The sequence below is a fragment of the Epinephelus moara genome, chromosome 24, assembly GCF_006386435.1.
Source record: "Epinephelus moara isolate mb chromosome 24, YSFRI_EMoa_1.0, whole genome shotgun sequence".
NCBI classification, from domain to species: domain Eukaryota; kingdom Metazoa; phylum Chordata; class Actinopteri; order Perciformes; family Serranidae; genus Epinephelus; species Epinephelus moara.
In genome coordinates, this window is record NC_065529.1 from 5555239 (window position 1) to 5563120 (window position 7882).

The window sequence follows — 7882 nt, forward strand, 5'->3', positions numbered from 1 at the left end:
ACAGGGAGAACAAGTACAATTCACAAGCACTAAAATTTGATTAGCGAATCAATCAACACCACGCTGATGTCAAGCTGTACGTCGGTGGGTAACTGGTGAGGATAGCAACAATGGCGACCGCTACAGATCCTACAGACCACATTAACGATGCTATCGAGGTATTTCGCCACTACTCGCGTTAATGGAGGACCAAATTCAGGAAGCTGCTAAACTGGATTTAACGGCGATGCAGCTGGGCGTGCACGACGACGGAGACATTTTAAACGGGCAATGCTCGCTTGTTTTGCATGGATACTAATGACGTCAGATTCTGGGTGAGTCGTTGATCTCTACTGATTGGTTAGGGAAAAATCAAATTCCCCCCCCCTTGTAAATCGCCTTCAGTGGAGGCGATGTCAGACTGAAGGCTCTGGGAGCTTTAGTCTGACACTCAGGCTACACTACACCCACTTACCAGCCAGAAAGCCATTGGAATATATAGGAGAGTATACCCACTTCTTCCTCTGTAACCGACCAATGTACAGTACCTAGCAGTACACCGACCTAACCAACTACCACCACACCACTGCTTTTTATATTTTAAAAAAGTAATTAATTTTTGTCAATGGTGTATTATAGTATGAAGGTTATTTGTGCACTGTTTTTTGACAGTGCCATTTGTCAGACAAGGCCTCTATTTATGCCTCATAATGTGAGATTAGGCTTCATTAGCAGCTCTCCTAATGTGTCCAGGAACATGTTAACATTAATAGCAGAAATAAGTAAATAAATAAGTTTATGAATTCCAAATTGTATTTTGAGTGACAGCTATTCTCACAAGAGTTCCTCATTGTTAAACATAACTCATCAAACCACAACACAGGCAGCTCTCCTTCATGCTGTGATGTTGTTTTGTTCCCTCCACAAATGACTGCAGCCAAGTGTGGTGTTTCCTTTGTAATTAAGAAGCCAGTCCTAGCCGCTGTATTCTCTACATGAATCGCAGTGCTCATTAACACAGAGTGAAGCTATCTATGGACCAGTCTGCATATTTATGCACAGTAACTGCTGCTCCACGTCTCCCCACAGACCCTGTGTGTTTACTCATTGAGGTTGTTTGACATGCTGCATAACCTCTCAGGATATAGCCGTGCATCATGTTTTTATCCCTCCTCAAACAAATGTGTTTGAGGAGGGATAAAAACATTTTGTAGTGGGGGTCTGATCCACGAGATGTGACAGCACGATAAAAAAAGATCAAGGCTCCCAGGCTTTACCCAGATACAGATGAAGAAACACACAGTCACTGAAATATCACCCAGTCACAGCTTCCATGCTCTCCGTCAGAGACCCTGACCCTGTGGAGGGTAGCGGGAGGAGGAGGGGAGGGCTTGCCAAGTCTTGTCTTTAATGAGGGGAGCACTTTGTTATCCAGGACTCCTGCTGTTCATCCTTTACCCTGGGGCACTTGTCTTGGGTAAGCAGGATGAGGATGGGAGGTGGCAAAAAGGGTCAAGGCTCTATGTGTGCTTAGATTTTCATGGCTTAATCTCTGAGTCAAGCATATGTAATAAATCTTGATCAATAATAATAATAAATGAGAAGGTATTTTAGCAGTTATGTTGAAACCTGGTGCAGTGCTTTTTTGAGCTACAGAACATTCTCAGGTATCAGATCTGTATGCACTTTCTAAACATTCAGCCTCAAGAGATAAAACCACAGAGGAAACGTACATAGAGTTTAGGAATTTGACCCCAGTGTTACTTTCTTAGCCTCCTCCAATGATACAGAAGCTGCTTTTGTGTTAGTTATGCGTCAGATACTCTACTGGGGGTTAGCTGGGTTAAAACTTTACTCTAGCTGGTTAGCCTGATGTTAGGTGCTTTAGTAAAAAGTCCAAATCGAGAAAAGCCAGGAAACTTCTTAGGAAAAGCAGCAGGACACAGAAAGTCATTTCTCTGAGCGTAAATGGTAAGAAAACGGTGGTTGGATTTTCAGTGTTTTATTGCCCCTGTGGTCCAGTCTTCAGATACAGCATGTGGAAACAACAGTCCTTCTGTACGGCTACAGAGAACACTACAGAGAATCTATATGCTCGCTCGTAACTGAATAAGGTCATGAAACCCCTGGGCTCAATTAGTCTTCATTAGTGATGCACGGGTCAGCTGTGACATCACCCAGATCTTCCTGCCTACACAGCTCAGCCACCCGTGTGTGCCCGATATAATTAAGCTCAGACACCTTCATCTGCATAATGATAGTTGATTAATAATGCACCACAAGGTGATCTCTACTCAGCAAACATGTAATTGAACTATAACACAAGAAATCTGTCTGACAATGTACAGCGTATGAGTATGAGTGTGTGTGTGTGTGGGTGTCCTTCGCATATCTGGAGAGCCTTTTCATCTTACCTACCTCACACTTGGTGGGCGTATGGAGACATGCGACACTTTCTATATTGATAAATAAGCGACCAGCACTCCCTTGTGCAACAGTGGAGGCGGGGCTTCAGGGTTGTGCAGTGTCGAGCACGTTTTCCACAGCAGGCCAGCCGCAGCTCATGGACAGCAGTTCAAATATTAACTACCATCACAATTGAATTCTTCTTCATTTCCCTGCGGTCAACATTTCTACGGAATCATTCGAGCATGTCATTAAAGCGAGCCGGACGCTGCTCATTGACTACAGTTCACTTTTGCTGCTGAATGCTGGATATCCTAACCTTACAACTAAATTCTTCTTCACTCCCTTAGAGACAGTGTTTCTGACAGAGGGTAGCCACAACTTGGGTGCTCTTCTTTCCCATACTAACTTATAACACTAATTAAGTTACCACGGTCAAAATACCACAGCTTACTAAATCCCTATTCTACTTTATAACTGCAGTGGTTATGTCAGAGCGAGCAGCTAATGGGCCTATTTGGAAATCAGTACCCTAAATGTATTTCACCAGTGTTTCTGTCAGCAAGCAGTCATGACAGTTGTGTTTCAGGGGAAAATTTAGTGACTTGGGGCACACCAGGTGAAAACCGTCTTGCTTTGTTTTCCAATCTTTACTTTTCGATAATGGGTCTTGCATATATCAGTATGTGTAGGCCTAAATTGAAATCATGCAAATTACCAAATGTTTCACATTTGGGAAGGCTGTGTTTCGTTATAAAGGTGGTTACGCCAATGGAGGCTATCATTAGCTCCCGAAGTTTTGTGGCAGGATTAGCTTTTTTTTTGTGAATAATGTGAGCTAACTGTTAAATAACTTTATGTGCGGCTTTCTTCTGTCAAGAGTTTAGCCTAGGCATAGGTCTGTGTTTGTCCTAAGATGTTTACTGTGACACAGATGTTGGTTATTTGTCATCCAAAAAATGAAAAATAAATATTTAGAGGTTATACATCGTGCAGAGACTTTAATGGCTGTGTGAATTCATCTTATTTTAAGTGAACTTTATGTACTATGACCATAACATTTGTAACAGTTTTTCTGTCTTTTGTAGATGCATCAGTCGATGGAAACTATACTACAGCCCCCTTTGTCCTAAATACAAACCCAAGCTACCATCCAAACATCAGCTGCAAGTCAGCATAAAAAAGCCATTTAAAATGATACATAAAGGTAATTGTTGCTGCTGTAGTATATATGAATGCACATTAGTATAAAATGACCACTTCCTTTTTCCATGTTCCCACAAGAGCTGGAAACTCAACAGACTGCTAGTAGCCTTGTTTTTTCAGGCTGTTCTCACAAACTGTTTGTGTCCAACGAAAATTAATGCACCCAAATTTGTACACATCCCATGTATTTTGAAAGACTGTGATTATGTGACCACTGTGCTGACGGGAGTAAACAAGAAAGCAGTCCAGACCGGTCTTTCCCCCGGGAGTTTCCCCTGGAGACGTGGATTTGTAACTGAGGGAACTTTGAGTCTTTTTGAGGTACGTCCTCACCATGTTTCTTTTCCTAAACCTAACTAACCTTACAGTAATTTACAGCTTCACAGTAATTATGTAACTGTACGTTAAGGACATAACATCGTTCGTGAAGTGCTAATTCATGGGATATCATACAAAATGTTACCCATGCATTTTTTGTAGGATATCATATCAACCATTCTATGAGAATATGTTCGTTTCTACTTTTCCTGTTAAGGACAGTGAAACACAAATAATAAACACAATAATAAACACAAACACGACTGTTTCTAAAATGATCTTTCGGCCATTATAAATGTTCCTCTCTTGTCAGTTTGTTAGGTCAGATTTTGTCTTCTTTGGGTCAGTTTAGTCTTTTAAATTTATGCCAAGTTAGCATAGCCTGAGTTAAATTCTGTTTAGTTGACCTATGAAATTAAGTGCTGATTTGGTCAATTGTTTGTTTAATTTTTCGTTAAATAAAACCTTATTTTCTGAAAACTCACCTGTGACACCTCATGCCTGGCAGTGTGTCCCTCACACAAGCTTACTAATGTCCAAAATACAACATTATTTCCATTAGGAATATTCATGCAAACATTAGATAGTTATTTACTGTGTTACCTTGACCTTGTGAAGAAAACTTTGTTTTTCTCGCATGCAGACATGGTTAACAAAGAATCCAAAAATGAACATTCTTCATGAATTCATTTGGGACCACAGCAAAACTATTTCAAAACACCTGTTTACAAACTCTCACATAACTCATGCAGTATAATCCAGGTCTCATATATCTGGTCTTCAGCTCAGTATTTCCCAAACACATGCATTTTCGCTAAAGCATTATGATATAAAACAAGGGGTATTCTCTCTGGGAAAGCTCTGCTGAGAAAGATCATGTGATGTGATTGAAAGCTCCAGAACACCTCTCACCTTGTGGTGAGATTGTTTTATTACCTGGCGCTCCTCCTGCTCTGAGGAATGTGTCAGCAATGATATTTTAATAGAATATAAAACTCTATAGACATTGACTGCTCTGATGACGTGCCTCCTTTTATTACTTTTGAAATGATTTGCATTTTTCTTATTCCTATTTTGTGCTCATCTGGCGCGCCAGTACTGATCTATGCATGATGCATCATTCGTTATTTACACAAACAGAGCTCAGGGACATGAAATGTGCGGTGTTCATAGACATCCCCTCAATGAAATATCAATCAACCCATATCTTGTGGCTCTTTATCAATCAGAAGGCAGCTCTGTTCAGTGTTGACAATGACAGTATGATTTATGAATCCTGGAATGTGGTCAGGACCGAGCCGCCATGTCAGTGGACTTAGTCAGACCCTCAAATGACCTAACCCATGTGATGAAGTGTCAGGCCCAGGAGCCATTGGAGCTTCCCACGTCGCTGTGTGTTAGCATCAGAAACACAACATGAATCCACTGGTCTCAGTAAGTCCTGTGTGGGCTGTATCCATGCATTACTTAGACAAAGGAGCAGACACCAGCGGTATGACATGTTCCACATCCTTTTGAGCATTCACTGAAAATCATGGTTGTAATTTGCACAAATCAGCTCATATACAGCCTGAACTAGAGACATCAATGCACTCTTTTATGAAGGAAATAAGAAGAGGTGAGAGAGAGCTTTCAAGGTGAAGCTGAGATCAAAACAGGAATGTGAAAGTCGTAATTGCCTCTCATGCGTATTTGTCCTTTAAACCTTTTTGGAGTTGGCTATTAAAAACTGCGTCATTTTTTAAGAGATCAGCCCATTGGTCCCCTCATAAAACATATGATCAGAGGACTGGCAACAAAATCCCCTCTGGCTCTCAAGACTTCAAAATACAGCATGCTTTCATGAGATAATGAGCATCTGTAGCATATATGTGTATCTTTAACTGGTTGTCCTCTGTAACCTAATGAGACATCTGAAGCTGCCAGGCTTGTTTACTTGTCTACATAGCTAACGATGTCTTCATCATTAGTGAACTAAATTATGAAAGATGTTTTGTTTTCAGGCTATAGAATAAAATCCAACATAACCATCAACAGATTTGTCACCTATTGGGTAGGGTGACCAAATTCCTAAAAGATTATTAGAGTTTTTTAAAGGGACGGATCACCGCAGTACACCTGCCAACAGTATCACCACACAGAACCACACATGGAATTTCCATGTCCACATACGTCGTGCAAGGTACCGTGCGGTGCGTTGATTGTTGAGGTTCATGGACACCATGTCATGTTCTGCCTGTTACATGTATTGTCTTCTTTCAAAAAACACCGTTTTCACAGGAAATTTAACGTTTACACACAGTCTCTTTCAAAATAAATGCACTATGTCGGTACAACACTGCAAATTGACATTTTTTCCTTCAACAAACACACATGGTTGGGTTTAGGCAACAAAAACGTGGTTAGGTTCAAGAAAAAAGAACAGGGTTTGGCTTTAGAATCTTACGGAATGCAAACAGTCACCCCAGTCAGACTTTCGCCGCCTTAACTTTCGTCCTTGTCCCGCCGCATTTCCCCCTGACGCCGCCGGGCACCGTTAAACTATAACGGCAACCGGCCGTGTATCATGTCGACTTTAAAGGACATCTTTTTTCGTTGGTTTGTGACTCTGCAAGTGTAGTCGGATCATGATTTCTGGAAAGAGAGACTTTGAGCACCACAAGCTGAGTGCCATCTAGTTCCATTATGCTGAAGAGAAGGCAGACATCTCTACGTCCAATATCTCCAACACTCTGCAACTCACACCAAATCAATCTAGACTAAAACAGCACTATGGGTAAGAGAAAAACTATGTTTTTGATTCTGCGGTGAACTGTCCCTTTAACAATAAATATCTTGTGTATATCAAACTAGAACAGAGGTGTGTTTGTTTGGCATTTTTATGCCTTATGCTGTAGAGCCAAATCAGCTAACTCACCCAGATAGCTATAAACCTCACTGGAACATGGAAGCATCATTCACTCCACTTTCCCTCTGCAAAAAAAAAAAAAAAAAAAAAACATTAATCAGACAGACAAGGAAGATAATTGCAGTCCGTACTCCCATTGAATTTTGAGTAGCAGCTCCTTTGGCGCGGATGCTTTATGCACACTGAATAGCTACAAGTCCTTCTTTGTATGCCCAACAGCAGCCCACCACTACTATAAGTAGATAATCAAATGTGTGAATAGAGAGGTGATAGGTGACCTACATACTCCCTCAGGCTTCTGTTTATTTGTTGATATTTATCACACACAGGCCTTGTGTAAAACTGTTGACACCAAATATCCCTGAAATATTATATTATGTGTATACTGTACTAAATCATATTCATATATGGGTACAAAGCATGTACAAGAGCACACATCCACAGCAGTGATGAGTCACCGTACATCATGTATAACGTGCCTACAGTACTACATCACACCAGCATACAGCAGTCACGTGTCATGCATTATTTTTATCTGTACTTTTTTTCACATGAAACATAGCACATAGGGCTCTAGTTTCGCAGACCAGGCGAGGCGGAGGCGCAACGCACCTGCGCTTTGCCAACTGGGTGTGGCCAGGCGGATTTTGGCACACCGTGCACGCTGGCGCAGCTACTCCTCTTTCCCACCTCCGTCCCTCCTACCTACGCAAGTCGGAAAGAGGGAGGAGAGAAGGCGTGGAGTGGGTTTTACACACATCACACCAATCAAATGAGCCCCTCTCCTCGCCCTTAAATGCGAAGGCGCAATGAGAGTTTACTCAATTCGCCATGGCAGAAGAGAGCAGCAGCGTCAGACGGCCAAACTTCTCCCAGGAGGAAACTGATGTTTTGGTCCGGTAGGTCCAAGCTCACAGTGTCTGAATATACGGAACTGCGAGCAGACCTCCACGGGCTGATGATGCAAAGGTAGCCTGGGAGGAGGTCACCACAATTGTAAATCAATGTTGCGTTTCTCTCGTGCGCGCGTGCTCTCTCTTTCTCTCTCGCAGTCTCACTCTGTTT